The sequence below is a fragment of the Amborella trichopoda genome, chromosome 13, assembly GCF_054954075.1.
Source record: "Amborella trichopoda isolate Santa Cruz 75 chromosome 13, AtrichopodaSantaCruz75HAP2 v2.0, whole genome shotgun sequence".
Classification (NCBI taxonomy): domain Eukaryota; kingdom Viridiplantae; phylum Streptophyta; class Magnoliopsida; order Amborellales; family Amborellaceae; genus Amborella; species Amborella trichopoda.
The window spans coordinates 23,860,840-23,879,582 of NC_142348.1; the positions used below are offsets into that span (position 1 = coordinate 23,860,840).

At 30.9% G+C, this 18,743-nt stretch overlaps 1 long non-coding RNA gene across 2 annotated transcripts in view; it reads left to right on the forward strand.

The window, feature by feature from the left end:
• Positions 1-1,620, forward strand: part of LOC148779110 (uncharacterized) — a 43,563-nt gene extending 41,943 nt beyond the window's left edge. For both annotated transcript variants that reach the window (XR_016047664.1, XR_016047669.1), the window contains exon 3: positions 1,325-1,620. This is a non-coding gene — a long non-coding RNA (uncharacterized LOC148779110). The remainder of the gene's footprint in view (positions 1-1,324) is intronic.
• Positions 1,621-18,743: the final 17,123 nt, after the last annotated feature.

The following is an 18,743-nucleotide window of genomic DNA, read 5'->3' on the forward strand; positions in this document are numbered from 1 at the left end:
CATTATTATATGCATTTCTATATACATTGATGTACATGACTATATATACACTTATTATCAGTTTATACATTTATTAATGTATATATACACTGATTTATATACTACAAACATATACACGCACTTACACTTGCACTCACTCACACTCGCACACATACATATACATTCACACTCACACTCACACTGATATGCGCTTGCACATGCACCCTTATGCATTGATAATGCATATATAAATTTCTATATACACTGACGTGTATGTCCATATAGATACTTATTATCAGTTTATACATTTAGTAGTGTATATGTATATTGAAATGTATATACATACACGAATATGCATATATATAAAGGGTTTATATATACACTAATGTATAAGATCATGTATATACTTATTATCGATGATATATACATTTATTAGCTCAATTTGTGTACGTATTGATGTATAGCAATATATACCATTGTTTTCAGTGTATTTATATTTTCTGATGCATATAACCATACAATACATTAGTTATCTGCTGTATATATAATTATTATGTGTGTGTGATGTCTGTATATATATGTTGTGTATATACTGATATGTGTGTATGTGTACAGTGCATAACTGTATACATATAGTGCATTAGTATATTCATTTCTATTTACATTGATATATATGACGATATATACACTATTTATCAGTTTATACAGTTATTAGTGTAAATGTACATTGATTTATATACTACACACACACTCACGCTCATGCACAATCATACTCCCACCCACACTCTCTCACACACACTCATACTCAAACTCACACTCATACACGCACACACACTCACACTAACACTCACACTCACACTAACACTCACTCACACAATCACACTCACACAGACTGACACACTCACACATTCACACACACACACTCACACTCGTTGGCATACTCACACTCTCACATACACTCACACACTCACACTCACACACTCTCACATACACTCACACACTCACACTCACACTCCCACTCCCAGTCACACTCACACTCACACTCACCCTCACCAAGACACACTCACAACTCACACTCACACTCACACAAACACTAACACTAACACTGACACTCACAAATATGTATATTATACATGCGTGGTGTGTATGGACTGATGTGTGTATATTTACGATATGTATATGCATATCTTTTTACGTATATGTATACAGTTGCTTGCTATCAGTTATATGCAATTATCGATGTATATATACATTAATAAGCGCACGCACATGTACCTTTACGCGTAGATAAGTGCATATATAATGTGTATGTATACACTAATACATGCATTCTATTTTATAAAAGGAGGATCATGCTTCAGAAGGAAGACACCTCGGGATTTCGTTCTGAATATCATAGCTAGGGTTTTAGTATTCTGAGTGATTGTTGTAAATTTGAGTGATTATAATTTTTGAGTGATTGTTGTAAGCCTGAGTACTTACTAGGAGTACTTCAAGTTTGTTTTCTGCCTCTCACCCCTATTTTGAGCTTTTTTTTTGTTTTCTGCCACTTACCTCTACTTCGAGCTTTCATGTAAGTGCCTATCTCTGTTATGGTTTTATACTTTTGTTCATGGTTATTATATATGAATGTTACTCTTATGAATGTTGCTATTTCTTTTTTATGAATATTCTTATGAATGTTACTCTTTCTTATTTATGTTTATGCTTCCGCTATTTATGGTATCGGAGCCGAGTTTATTCAGTAGAAAACTGAACTAATTTGTACATTTATCTGGTTAACATACCTAAAGTCGTTGTGACCCAAAAACCATCGCGATCCTGGAAAGCCATAAGGTGCAGGGACTATTTCTGGTTGACTCAAGGAAAGAACATTAAGATAAAATGGCAAATTTGTTTAGAACACTATCGAATAGAGCAACTTTTTGGTAGTTTTAGTAATAATACTCTACGAGTAAATAATAGAGCAGAAATATATATATATATATATATGTGTGTGTGTGTGTGTGTATGTGGGGCATGCTTTCTATGCTTCTCCTACAACATAGAAGTTCTATCCTTCCCTTTATCCAGCCATCCATTCTGAATGGAGGGTTAAGATTGCCTCAATTACAATGTCACGTCTGTACACTGTTTTATTTTTAAAAGTCTTTTTATAAACTATTTTGACACCAAATTTTGGACGTCCATTCCTCTATTAAAATCGTACTAACAAAAAATATAAAAAAAAATATTTTCAATAAAATAAAATGACCAAATACCCTTGAAATTTTCAAGGGGTATTTTGATCATTATTTTTTATTCCAAAAATTATATTTAGTACTTTTTATAGGTGCCCTCCAATGAGAAGATGGCACATACCAAATTTCATATTCATACAATTTGTATTAAAAAAATTAAAAATAAAATACCTTGAGACATTGGATCTAAGCTCAAACGGTGAGTGGCTCTCTTGATCAAAATTGGACGGCTGGATAATAGGGGGAGGATAGAACTTCTATGTTTTAAGGGAAGCATAAAAACATTTCCCACACACACACACATATATATATATATATATATATATATATATATATATATATATATATATATATATATATATATATATATCTTCCTAACGCCTATAGGCGAAAATGAACAATGACTTCGCCTATGCTCATAATAACCGTCCAAAGTTTATCGTATGGTCACGATTGTTCAATATTGTGTCATTTTTCATTTTTTTTTCTGTAACTTGGAATGATATGAAATTTGGAACATGTGTATATCTTATTGAAGTGCATCTAATAAAAATATGAAAGATATTTCGTAAAATATAAATTAACCAAAATACCCCCATAAATTTTCAGGGGTATTTTGTCAAATTAATATTTTTTGATTTATTTTTTTTATATATTTTTTTTAGATTTTTTTATTTTTTATGAATACAAGCTCCAAATTTCAAATTATTTTGATTTATAAAAAAAAATAAAAAATGAAACACTGTCCGACAACTGTGATAGTGTGAAGAACTTTACACGATGATGAGAATAGGTAAAATCATTGTTCATTTTTGTCTACATATATATAAGAAAACACCACGCAACGCTTATAGAAGACAATGAAAAGTGATTTCGTTTGCCCTCATCATCATCCAAACTTCAGCGCACGGTCACAATTATCCGGCAGTATTTCAATTTTCTTTTTTTTTTTTACAAATCCAAATTATTTAAAATTTGCAGCTTTGGGGTTATTTTGGTCAATTTATATTTTACGAATTATTTTTTTAATATTTTTATTAAGCACGTTTTATTAAGATGTACACACGTTCCAAATTTCAGATTATTTCGATTAGTAAAAAAAATATGCAAATTGAAACACTACTGGACAACTGTGACCGTACGATGAAGTTTGGATGGTGATAAGGTAGACAAAATCACTGTTCATTTTTGCCTATCAGCGTTTTGTAAAATCTGTTTTATATATATATATATATATATATATATATATATATATATATATATATAGGCAAGATTTCATAAAAAAAATAATAAATATAAAAAAATAATTTAAATAAAATAAAATGACCAAATACCCCTGAAAGTTCAAAGGGGTATTTTGGTCATTATTTTTTATCAAAAAATTAGTTTTAATATTTTTATAAGTGCGCCTCAATGAGAAGTTAGCACATATCAAATTTCATATACATACAATTTGTATTAAAAAAACTAAAAATAAAATACCTTGAGACATCGGATCTAAGATCAAACGGTGAGTGGCTCTCTTGATCAAAATTGGACGGCTGGATAGTAGGGGGAGGATAGAACTTCTATGTTGTATGGAAAGCATAGAAACCTTTCTCATATATATATATATATATATATATATATATATATATATATATATATATATATATATATATATATATATATATAAAAGTCTTCCCAACGCCTATAGGCAAAAATAAATAGTGATTTTGCCTATGCTCATCACTGTCTAAAGTTCATCGCACGGTCACGAATGTCCGATAGTGTTTCATTTTTCATTTTTTTCTATAAATTGGAATGATCTGAATATTGGAGCATTAGTGAGGCGCATCTAATAAAAATATGAAAAATATTTGGTAAAATATAAATTGATCAAAATACCCTTATAAATTTCAGGGGTATTTTGTCAATTTATATTTTTCAAATTATTTTATTTATATTTTTTTTAGATTCTTGTTTTTTTGATGAACACAAGCTCCAAATTTCAAATCATTTCGATTTGTAAAAAAAAAATTAAAAATGATACACTACCAGACAACCGTGATAATGCCATGAACTTTGGACGGTGATGAGCATAGGCAAAATCACTGTTCATTTTTGCTTATATATATATATATATATATATTGAAAAATACCACTCAACGCTTATAGGCGAAAATAAACAGTGATTTTGTTTACCACCATTATCTTCCAAACTTCATCGTACGGTCACAATTATCCGGTAGTATTTCAATTTTCATTTTTTCTCTACAAATCCAAATTACATGAAATTTAGTACTATGGGGTTATCTTGGTCAATTTATATTTTTCGAATTATTTTTTTCATATTTTTATTAGGTGTGTTTTATTAAGATGTACACATGTTCTAAATTTCAATTTATTTCGATTAGTACTGGACAACTGTGACCGTCCGATGAAGTTTGGATGGTGATGAGGGTAGGTAAAATCACTGTTCATTTTTGCCTATAAGCTTTTTTGTAATATATATATATATATGGGCAAGCTTTCTATGCTTTCTCTATAACATAAAACTCTACAACATAAAACTTATATTCCCCTTATCCAACCCTCCATTTTGACTGGAGGGCTAAGATTGTCCCAACCACAATGTCACGTCTCTATACTATTTTATTTTTGATTTTTTCCTATAAACTATTTTCACACCAAATTTTGAGCGTTCAATACTCTATTAAACTCGCACTAGCAAAAAATATAAAAAAATATCTTCAATAAAATAAAATAACCAAATACCCCTGAAAGCTTCAAGGGGTATTTTGATCATTATTTTTTATTGAAAATTTATTTTTAGTATTTTTTATAGGTGCAACCCAATGAGAAGATGGCACATACCAAATTTCATATTCATACAATCTGTATTAAAAAAAAAAAATATCTTGAGTCGTCGGATATAGGATCAAACGGTGAGTGGCTCTTTTGATCAAAATTGGACGGTTAGATAGTAGGGGGAGGATAGAACTTCTATGCTGTAGAGGAAGCATAGAATCTTATCTCATATATATATATATATATATATATATATATATATATATATATATATATATATATATATATATATATATATATATATATATATAGGCGAAAATGAACAGTGATTTCGTCTCGCTCATCGGTGTTCAAAGTTCATTGCACGACTACGATTGTCCAATAATGTTTCATTTTTTTTTTTTATAAATTGGAATGATCTGAAATTTAGAGCGTGTATATATCTTAGTGAGGCGCATTTAATAAAAATATGAAAAATATTATTTAAAATATAAATTGAACAAAATACCCCCATAAATTTTCAAGGGTATTTTTTCAATTTATATTTTTCGTGTTATTCTTTTGATATTTTTATTAGATTCTCCTATTTTTGATGAACACAAACTCCAAAATTCAAATCATTTCGATTTGTAAAAAAATAAAAAATGAAACACTACCAAACAGCTGTGATAGTGCGATGAACTTTGGACGGTGATGAGCATAGGCAAAATCACTGTTTATTTTTGCTTATATATATGTAGGAAAACACCATGCAACGCCTATAGGCAAAAATGAACAGTGATTTCACCTACCCTCATCATCGTCAAAACTTCATTGCACGGTCACAATTGCCTGGTAGTATTTCAATTTTCATTTTTTTTCTACAAATCCAAATTACTTGAAATTTGGAGCTTCGATGTTATTTTAGTCAATTTATATTTTACGAATTAGTTTTTTCATATTTTTATTAGGTTCGATTTAATAATGTGTATATACGTTTCAAATTTCAGATTATTCCGATTAGTAAAAAAAAATATGAAAATTGAAGTACTACGAGAAACCTATGACCGTATGTTGAAGTTTGGATAGTGATGAGGGTAAGCGAAATCACTTTTCATTTTCGCCTATAGGCGTTTTGTAGCATTTTGTAGTAACTTATATATATATATATATATATATATATATATATATATATATATATATATATATATATATATATATATATATATGGGGCAAGCTTTCTATGCTTCCCCTACAATATAAAACTTATATCCTTCCCCTTATCCAACCCTCCATTATGAATGGAGGGCTAAGATTGCCCCAATCACAATGTCACGTTCTTACACTATTTTGACACCAAATTTTGAGCCTTCAATCCTCTATTAAACTCGCACTAGCGAAAGATATAAAAAAAATATTTTTAATAAAATAAAATGACCCAATAACCCCTGAAATTTTTAAGGGGTATTTTGGTCATTATATTTTATCTAAAATTTATTTTTAATACTTTTTATAAGTGCACCCCATTTGAGAAGTTGACACATACCTAATTTCATATTCATAAAATTTGTATAAAAAAACTTAAAAATAAAATACTTTGTGACGTCGGATCTAAGATCAAACGGTGAGTGGCTCTCTTGATGAAAATAAATAGTGATTTTGCCTACCCTCATCACCGTCCAAATTTCATCGCGCGGTCACGATTGTCCGGTAGTATTTTATTTTTTATTTTTTTTTAGAAATCAGAATGACCTGAAATTTGGCGAGTATGTACATATTATTGATGCGCATCTAATAAAAATATAAAACAAATTATTGAAAAAAACTAAATTGACCAAAATACCCTCGAAACCTTTCGAGGGTATTTTGGTTAATTATTTTTATGTAAAGTATTTTTTTATATAATTTTCGAAGATTCCCCTATTTTTTATAAATACACACTCCAAATTTCAAGCTATTCTAATTTTTAGAAAACAAATGAAAAATGAAACACTACCTGACAATCGTGACCGCGCGATGAACTTTGGACGGTGATTGGAGTAGGCGAAATCACTATTCATTTTCGCCTATAGGTGTTGCGTAGTGTTTTCATATATATATATATATATATATATATATATATATATATATATATATATATATATATATATATATATGAAAAAAGATAACAATAGCTGGCCAGCTATAATGAATACTGTTATAGGTGAAATGGGAATCGTAAGATTTTCATCATATGGTTCAGAATGCATATCACTATTTTAATTTTAATTATTTTTTTATTAATCAGATCATAATAAATTTCGGACATGTGCACCAAAAAATAAGGTCCACAAATAAAAAATATATAAAAAATATTTTTAAGAATATAAAATGATGGAAATACCCCTGAAAAGTAACAGGGGCATTTTGGTCATTTGAATTATTGAAAATAATTTTTTAAAATATTTTTATATGGTGCGCAATAATGTTAGGTATATATACCCAAAATTTCATTTTAATCAGATTTATATAAAAAAATCTTAAAAGTAAAATAGTAATATGTATTTTGAACCGTATGATGAAGATCTGACGGTTCACATTCTACCTATATACTATTCATTATAGCTCGATAGCTGTTGTAAGGTTTACCTTATATACTATTCATTTTTGAGATGGATTTTTAGACTAAAGTTTTAAGGACAGGAGATGAATATGAAAAAATAAGTAAATTTTAAAAACTAAAAATAATAATTGTAGTTAGAAAATATTTGGACCATTAATTTTCATTATTTTAGATGGAGCACCTACTTGCATCCTTCTTAAAGATGGATGCTTTACAATTTGTGGACAGCATATGTAGTCATGTGGATCTAGCCCGTAGGAAAACTCTTCCCAACGCCTATTGACGAAAATGAAGAGTAATTTTGTTTACCCTCATCAACATCCAAACTTTACACAGTCACAATTGTCTTGTAGTATTTTTATTTTTATTTTTTTTCTCTACAAATCTAAATTACTTGAAATTGGAGCATGTGTACATCTTAATGAGGTGTACTTAATAAAAATATGAAAAAACTAATTCGTAAAATATAAATTGATCAAAATACCCCCAAAAAGTTATAGGGGTATTTTGATCAATTTATACTTTGTGAATTATTTTTTTCATATTTTTATTAGGTGCGTCTCACTAAGATGTACACACGCTCCAAATTTCAGATCATTTCGATAAGGGAAAAAAAATAATTAAAACATTACCGGACAACTGTGACCGTGCGATGAAGTTTGGCTATTGATGAGGGTAGGCGAAATCACTGTTCATTTTCGCCTATAGGTGTTTTGTAGTACTATATATATATATATTGTATTGTAATACGATGCAACAACATTAAAAAACTATCTTATGACTATTTGTTTGATCCAAATTTTGAAATATACTCTCGTTTCATTCTAATGAACAATCACAAAAAACTAACAACACAACCTATAAAGTATTTTTTTTAACCCAATTAACATAAGCTGTTCATTTTGGTGAGATATTTAGATCTAGACTTTAGAAGGATTTTTTCATTTCCAAATTTTTTGGATGGCTTTATTATCATTAGATGAACAATATTAAAAAACAAAAAAGTGATTTTGAGTTTATAAATGCTAAGATCTTGAAAGTCACAAAATAAATGGTCTAGATTAGTTTTTAGAAGGGACTCATTTTGATCATATCTAGGATTCAAATTGAATTTTGTTTTTTGAGGGGATTGATTATTGAGATAAAGAGACTGTGTGTGCAAAATTTGAGGTCATACAAATACCACAAACATGCTTTTCGAAAAGTGTCATCGCATTGTACTATGATATAACTGTTGCATTGGATCATTGCTCTCTCTCTCTCTCTCTCTCTCTCTCTCTCTCTCTCTCTCTCTCTCTCTCTCTCTCTTTATATATATATATATATATATATATATATATAGGCAATGATTTTCATGCTACAGTTGCAACAACCTTCAAAAATCATGTTAGGGCTATCTGTTTGATCTAAATTTTGAAATATACACTATTTTCTTTCTAATGAACAATCACAAAAAAGAAGAATTTGAATACATAACCTAGAAAATATTTTTTTAGCCCAATTAATATAGGCCATCCATTTTGGTGAGATACTTAGATATAGGCCTTAGAAGGATTTTTTTCTTTACCAAATCTTTTAGATGGCTTTATTATGATTAGATGAATGATGTTAAAAAAGATAAAAATGATTTTCAATTAGTAAGGCTAAGATCTTAAAATTCACCAAATGAATGGTCTAGATTCGTTGTTGGAGGGGACTCTTTTTTACCAAATCTTGGATTCAAATTGAACTTTTTTTTTTTTAGATTGATTATTGAGATAAAGAGAATGTGTGTGCAAAATTTTGGGTCATACAAATACCACAAACATGGTTTTCTAGCAATGTCGTTGCATTATACTATTATACAACCGTCGCATGAAATCATTGCCCTCTATATATATATATATATATATATATATATATATATATATATATATATATATATATATATATATATATATATATATATATATGGAAAAGCCTTTTCAACGCCTATAGGAAAAAATGAAGAGCGATTTCACCTACTCTCATCACCGTCCAAATTTTATCACTCGGTCACGATTGTCTGGTAGTGTTTTATTTTTTATTTTTTTTATACAGATCGCAATGACCTGAAATTTGGAGGGTATGTACATCTTACTGAGGCTCTTCTAATAAAAATATAAAAAACATTATCCACGAAAACAAAATTGACCAAAATACCCAATAAACGCTTTGGGGGTATTTTGGTCTAAGTTTTTTCTTGTAAAATATTTTTTTTAAAATTTTCAAAGATTCCCCTATATTTGATAAATATACGCTCCAAATTTCAGTTCATTATGATTAGCAGAAAAAAAACTTAAAAAGAAAACATTACCGGATAATCGTGATCGCGTGATGAATTTTGGACGGTGATGGGGATAGGCGAAATCACTGTTCATTTTCACTTATCGGCGTTGCGTAGTATTTTCGATATATATATATATATATATATATGTGAAAAAAGTTTATATAGAGTTGAGGCTCTAAACAATGAAATTAGAGCGCACATCAAATATTTCACTAGAAGATATTGTTTTGATGACCAAATATACTCAAATTGATTATCTCGACATCAGATACATAGACATGAGAAAAAAATGGATTTCAAGTTTTGAAAATAGCTCGTCTTGTAATGCATTTTTGGACCGTCAATTTTCAAGTTTTCATAGATCTGCTCGATCTATATTCTTTTTTAAGCTTTAAATTTTATAATTAAAGATGAAAACATATTTTAAAAACAAAAATTTCCAATATTGAAACCGCCGTTCTAGACATTATTTAAATGTTCGCTCTACTCTCACTGAGGCCTTTCAATGGATGTGGTTTTTGTCCTAGGCCTTGGAAGATGCTAAACCCTAGAGAATGTGAAGTTTGATGGGGGGAAGTTGAGTGCTTTAGGAGAGGCGGAATTTTTATGGGAGAGGAACTTGGTGTATGCAAACCCTAGTGAAGGTGAAGCTTTCTCACTTGCATGATGCTGAAAGTTTTGCCAGCTTGCTCATTCACCGCACTGAGTCGGGCAAGTGGAATCAGATCCAGTGGGTTAGTGGTAGAATGAACCGGTCTACCTCTTTAAACATTATCGAGGTCTAATTTATTTTTGGAAAATTATCAGAAATATAATTTAATTATAGTTTAATTGGAAAAAAACTCCCAACTTTCGTAAATCTCGTCTACACTTCTTTTTTCTTTTTTTTTTTGGTTTTTTTTTATTATCAAAATGACCTTCATGGTAGTCGTATTATCGTGAAAAATATAACGGTATTTTAAGTACCGTAATGTTTAGCCCATTTTATACGGTACTTCAAGTACCGTAATGTTTAGCGCATTTTATACGGTACTTTAAGTACTGTAATGTTTACATTTTATATAGTACTTTAACTCCCGTAATGTTTAACGCATTTTATATGACACGTTTATTACCGTAATATCTCTAATTACTGTACTCAAACTACCAAGCGTTGAAAGGTTAAAAGAGAACAGTGGGGCAGATCTAATGAGCTCCAATTTTGAAATCAATTTCTCGTTGAGTAGATCTTCACTCATGAGTAGGGGTTTGGAAGAGATAAATTCAGTTGATGATGATAGAGAAAATATGGTTTGCAGAATAAGAAACTTGGATAATGGCATTGAATTCGTCATCAATAACCCAAGTGACAATCGAGTTTTAAGCAGGCTGAGAAGAGTAGGCTCTGATCGTTTGGTCACCATCAACGAATTTTAGAGAGACATTGGGCGCTTTCCATTTGTGCAACATTTCATGCGACGAGATCTTGTTGAGTCTCGCATTTCTATAGAGGGTTTGAAGCGAAAGAAAGATTGGTTGAGAAGCTTGAGAGTAGCAGCAAGCATTCTGAAGACGAACAAAGAGGGTGGTAGTTCTAGCAGGTCATGTAATTCTGAAAATACTTTTGGCTCATCAAATTCTGCGAACTCAATTCACCAAATGCATCAGAGTGTGAGAGTTCGCCATTGTAAAAAGCTGTGTAAAGAGTTCACACTCTTTAAGGGAATATGTGAAATCTATTACGAGCAAAATGGCTGTGAAATCCATTACGTGTGGGTAATCTAAGCACGTCACTTGCCTAAAACAAATCCACTATCTCTTGCCATTTGCTCTCCTATGCACATCCATTCTCCTCTCATTTTCCTTCCTTCTTGAGCATATCCATTTCTACTTTCTCTCTCAACTCCACTTATAACCGATAAGTGCTTAAATTATATAAAATTTCCCCAAAATGCTCCCTCTCTCCTATGTACATCTACTTTCTTTCTTTAACTCCACCTATAAGCTCTCTTATGTACATCTACTTTCTCTCTTAACTCCACCTATAACTGTTTAAATTATATAAGATTTCCCCAAAATACTCCCTCTCTCCTATGTACATCTATGTACATCTACTTTTTCTCTTAACTCCACTTAATAGGTAATCTAACTATGCTCATCTTTTACCAAAAAAAAATCATCTATCTCCTGCCATTCTCTTTCTCTCCTTACCCACCACTTACAAAAAAATCATCTATCTCCCTCCATTCTCTTTCTCACCTATACATCCATTCTCTTGTCATTCTACACACAAAAAAATCATCTATCTCCCTCCATTCTCTTTCTCACCTGCACGTCCATTCTCCTGTCATTCTACACTCTACGGTGCATATCCATTTCTACCTACCTTTGTAACAATTTGGGTCCTAGCCATCATATGAAGCCATCAGCTCTCATATAAAAACAAAAATAATAAGAATAATAATTGGTAATCAAATGAGAAATTACATAACACAATGGTAATAAAAAATTTCACATAATATAATCATCATAAGAGATTAGTAAAAGCTCAATTGAATACCTCTTTACTCTCCGCCAATGCCTCAAATTTTTTTACTACAATTACCAACATTTACTAATTAAACTTCTTCTTAATTTTTAACTTGTACCATAAATTTTTTGAATTTGGTATCAAAATTTATTGCTTATTTGAAATTATATAAAGAGATTTGAAATATTTATATAAAAAATAAATAAAAATAAGGCTTATCACAATAAAAACATGTTACTCCAATCATATTATTCCAATGACTTATCATGTTGAAACCAAAGTTTAATCATGTCAGAAAACATGTGATTCCATGTAAGTGCCAAAGACATGCAAAATAAGTAGGAAATGTGATTCCATGTAAGTGCCAAAAACATGCAAAATAAGTAGGAAGTGATGTGATGATGACTTTAGAATGGTACAAGTTATTATTAAAAAATCTATTCAGAGTAGTGATGATGTTATTATTAAAAAGTCTTTTTGGAATGATGTGATGATGACTTTAATTCCGTATTTCAGTAGAATTTTGTGACAAAAAAAAAGAAATGATAGTTTATAAGTAATTGCTCGTAAAATATTGATAATGAATTTCCCATATCTCTTCCAGACATAGCCAAATAGTAGCAATGTATTTACCTGGTTGCATCTAAATACTACCCAAATGGTAACAATTCATTTGGTAATGTATTACGCAAGCAATATAATTCCAAGTATCCAAACGATCCATAAAAGTGGAGATATTATGGTATTAAAAGTGCCGTATAAAATGCATCAAACATTACGGTAGTTAAAATAACATATAAAATGCAACTGTTACGATACGTAAAGTACCGTATAAAATGCGCTAAATATTACGGTACTTAAAGTACCGTAATGTTCTTCAGGGTAATACGACTACCGTGAATGTTATTTTGGTAAAAACAAAAAAAAATCGAAAATAAGAAAAAATAGTGTAAACAAAGTTTACGAAAGTTTGAGTTTTTTTTTTCCAATTAAGCTAAAATTAAGATATATTTATGATAACATTTTTTTATTTTTTGAGTTATTTTCACTTATTTAGAATGAAAGTCTACTGCTCTAAATACAAAAAATTGATGTATTTGAACTGTTCTAAAATTAAGACTTTTGAATTGCCCGAAACATATGTTTTAGTGATTCTAAGCTCAAATTTTTTAACCAACCAAAATACAAGATAATTAATGTGCTCGGGTAGTTTGGAAGTTAGAAGTTCGAATTGTCTAAATACACCCGTTTTTTTGGTGGGTGGTTGAAAAGTTTAAGGCTTTGAATGGGGAAAAATGAGAAAAGAAATATTAAAAAAAGTAGAACCCGATCATAATGACCCAAAATACATCGCAGAAAAAATTTGATGTTATCCCATGGTCCATATTTTGGCTGCATTATGATGAGGTGTTATTTTTGTTTTTTGAATTTCTTTTTTCTTTCTATATTACCCCCAACATGAAATTTTTATTTTAATTTTTTTTAAAAAAAAAAAAGAAAGAAAAAAAGAAGATGTGGGCATGAAAATTGGACTTTCAAAATTTTCATATGAACCTGAAATTTGGTGGGTCAACATCTCAATGGGGGGCGTCTACAAAAAATATTTAAAAAATATTTATAAAAAATTAAAAAAGACCAAATTACCCCTGAAATTTTTTGGGTACTTTGATTCGTTTATCTTTTCAAAAGTATTTTTAAGTGACTCTATGAGAGTATGGCATGTCCAAACTTTGGTGTAGATATGATATGATTTGTAAGAATAAACTAAAAATAAAATAGTTTTTAGGCGTGATATTTTGATGGGGCTATCTTAGCCATTCATTCGGTTGAGAGAGAGGTGGCATATATAAAATCTCTATACTTGTGGTATAAAGAAAAGTTTTAACGAGTGGGTAAGCTTGCTCCACGTACATAAAAAATCCATTGATAGGGATGCAGTGTGGCTGGGGTGGAGGGATTATGCTGGCGTGCTTGCATTCACTCCACGAGTTCCTGGTCAAATACCCAATCCACACGACACGCACAGAGGCTCGATCATCTTTAACTCTTAGGGTCAAATTTTAGAAGGACACGGCATTATGGAATTTAGTGAAGCTACACAACAAAATACAGTCGAAAAAAAAAAGGAAAATTATAAATGTCTCTTTAACCTTTCTTTTCTAGGCATGGCCCTCCAATAGATCGTAAATCACACTCCTGATTTCATTTTCACCCACCCGTCAATGTCAAAAAGTAAGTTTTTCTAGGACTAAATCATTTTCTTTTTAAGCCACGCTTTTCACCCTCTCTAAGAAAGTTGTTTTTGGGTTGGGTCGGCCCTGTACTCAAGTAGTGCCGGTTCGGCTTGCGCCGGTCTAACACATTTTTGTGCCAGACCAGCACATATTGACATCACATTTTGGAATCACGGGTTAAAATGAATGATATTTTGATCTAAAAAAATTACTATTTTTACTTTAGGTACGGTTGCAAAAAAAATGGCGTTGAGGTTGATAGTTTCGGGGAATAATTTCATGCAACAGTTGTATAGTAATATAATGCAACCACACTTCTAGACAACCATGTTTGTAGCATTTGTATTACACCAAAAATTGTACATGCCTTCTCTTCATCCTAATAGTCAATTTAAAAAAAAAAAAAATTCAATTTGTATAATAGATATAGTTAAAATGAGTCCCCTCCAACGTTGAATCTAGACCATCCATTTTATGAACTTTAAGATCTACGCCTTTACGAACTCAAAACTATTTTTTATCTTTTTCAACATTGTTTATCTAATGATAACAAAGCTGTCTAAAAATTTTGAAAAGAGAAAAATCATTCCATAGCCTAGATCTAGGCACCTTAACAAAATGGACAGCTTATGTTGATTGGGCTAAAATAACACTTTCTATGATGCATTTTCAAATTTTATTTGTTTGTTATTGTTCAATTGAATGAAAATAGTATGTATTTAAACTTTGGGATCAAACAAATGGAACTAGCATTGTTTTTGAAGCCTGTTGCATTATAATGCTATACAAACGTTGCATGATATCATTGAAAGTTGGACTATGTGATCAAGCACGGTATATATAAATTAAAATTTTTCTTTTTTTTTATTCTTACACCAATAAAACCCCTCACAATGTCCAATTACAAATAAATAACTCTTCAAACAAATAAACAAAAGAAGAGAAATACGATTCTCACTTACTATATCTATTGAATACAATTTCTTGAGTCAAAACCTTGACTCATTACTTTAAGGGAATAAAAGAGCCCAACACAAAATTGGGAATAAAAGAGCCTAATACAAAATAAAATTTAAAGAAGTAAAATTGCTAGAGATAACTTCAACCGTACCCCACACATATTCTCCTCTTTCCAATGGTGCTCGGGATCAATGATTGGTCTCTTGATTCTCTTACTTGTAGTAAAATTCTCTCAATGGCATATGGATCTTGATTTTAATCTTGCTCAAGCCCCTTTGGCTTAACCTTTAGAGAGATGAGATATAGAAATCAAAGAGAGAGGGAGATATCTACTAACTAGAGGATCCTCCCCTTTGCTACTCACAAACAATAGAATCAAGAAGTTAAGGCTACGCCCCTTTTCAAACCCAAGAGAGATCAACTAGGTTGAGGTGCAACCCTTAAAAGACTTAGAGAGAGCGAGATGATGCTCTAAGTTGAGGCGTGCCTCCTTTAGAAAAATCTTGGAGAGAGACAATTCTTAGATAAAGATGTGTAGAGATTTATGAGGTGGGAGAACCTCTATTTATAGATTTTATATGCCTTAGGATTTGCCATAATTAGCATGATCAAATCTTGTTTGTCGATCTCATGAGACTTGTAGGGTGAGAGATGTGAGACATCCATTCCTTTGATCCACCATCAAAATTCAAATGAAAGTTACCATCAAGATTCAAAAAAAGGTGCTAGAACCTTATCTTCCCTTTCTTAAACCTATTCCCGTCAAATTTTTAAATAATGAAAATATATTTCTTACTTTCTATTTATATCCATTTTTTATTTCTTGAATCAAACAATCTTGATTCATGAGACTTATTAAATATTTCAAATATTTCAAATATTTCATTTTATTAGGCTAACGTCACCCAAAATTAAAAAGCCAACTTGCATGAGATAATTATCACCTTATTTGGTGATCAAGTAATCCTTACTTGTGGGGTGTGCCACCCCTTGGTGGCCTCTCATGGGCCCCACTCAATTACCACATGTATAAAATGGGATCCCATATTTTATAGAGGGTCCCACATAATTATAGAAAATACAAAATTTGAATTTTACAATTTTAAATCTCATATGTATATTTAAAACATTGGAAAATTACTGTCTTAATTCATAAATTCAGATGAAAAAAAATGTAATATCAAGAGATTCACAAAAATTTAAATAAACATTCTAGAAATCATATAACCTAAATTAATTAAAATTAATTAATTTTGATGGGAATCGGATCTATCCAGGCCTAAGAATTTATCAATGCAAAAAAGCACTCCACCTTCAACTGCGTATCACGATCAACCTAGATTTCTTAAATTGACCCAGCAGTTCCCATAATCTACAGTCCATTGCAGAAGCTTATGATTGGACCATCAAAGTCAACCAATAGACTAAAGGATGCAATCTCAGCCTATGGATTTAGTTTCTCCCCTAAAGACAAAATCATGGTCCATTAGACCATGATGCAACCACGACTCAATTGTGCATAGGGGTCATCTCTCGCACATGTACACGCTTCACTCTCAATGGTGAATCTCAATACAACTATCTATGTATATATCATGTGAAGATATAACGATGAGGTTTTAGCCCTATCTCTAGAGGTTATTCATCATATACAAGGTTCATACTATCCCTTAGCTCTCATCCATACATATTCCGACATTACCAAGGGCTAACTCACTAAACTCTTTTCAATTACATCCCTATGCCTAGGTACCTTGGGTTTTTCAAACTCGCCTGGCCTAGTACGTCGAGCCTAGTCTGAGTATCAGCAAATAGCATTTGCCTATTATGGTTCACACAAGAACATACTCCCACTGAGTTTACGTTCCACTATATAAAATGTTTTTACAAACTCTCGTAAGGCCTTTAATGGGCACATAAACCCAACATCTCCCGCTTGGGCTTTGAAGACCTTAGAATATCTCTTTCTCACTTTCTCATCCCCTTAATTACAATCTATCTCTCAAGCATGTTTCACTTATTCTCTCTTATTATATTAATCATGATTTTTTCCATCAATCCTTTCACAAAGCATTTATGGAAGCAACGCCCATATCTCTTTGCTGCTAGAATCTCATCTCAAACGTGGTCATAGTCCATCTTTCATGTCTCATTGCGAATCACAGACTTGTTGTCGCAGAAGATCATCACATACCCTCATCGCATGGGGTCGTATCTTCGGGAGCTTAAAGCAATTCTTCAATCAAGCTGCTCTCTTCTGCGGCTATACAACTAGCGTCATGCATCCTGGTTCCATAGGTGAACAATAGTATATTGTTCCAGCTGAACCATCAAACACAAGCAGGCTCTCTCATTGGAATATTGAGTTCATCTGGATCTTTCATAATAGGATACTTGTATATTTGAATATCCAAGTAGCTAAAGATAATCATAGGATTGTTAACATCTCCCACTTCAAACATAACACATAAGAAATGTTATCTCAACATTCTCATGCTTATGTCATGAGTTAGTATCGCAAGTCTCATACCAAATAGTAACTCAATGCTCCTTTGGTTTCATAGTATGAAAAACCTTCTTGAATAACAAACTAGTCTTCTTGGTAGTATACCCATACAAACCAAGTTATCTAATCCACACAGCACATATCAAAGAGACCTAGCAAGATGGTCATCCTATGATATACCCTACGGTTCATAATTTTAGGTAATCGAGAATTCTAAAAAACTCAAAACCAGGTCACATAATCGATACTATAAAAACATGAGTTAAGACATGCAAGTATTTCAAAATAGTGCATAGATTAATGATACCTTTTCATATGTACATAAAATACTTTCAAGGCCCAATGTTTTTTTTTTTATATATATTAAAACTCTTGACATGGTATATTTTCACAATAAAACTTAGGTTTTTCACAAATGATCCAAATTAATTTTAAATATATGCTTAGTCTTCATAAATCATTTTGACAGCATTCACCTTCAATTACTTACTAAGTCATGTTTATAGCCGTAAAACAAATCATAAAGTCCATCTTATAATTTTATCTAAAATAAAGCATGACTAAAGAATGATTATCAAAACCTGACAAAACACTTCTTATTGGCAAATATGAAGATTTTATCATGAGATCATCATC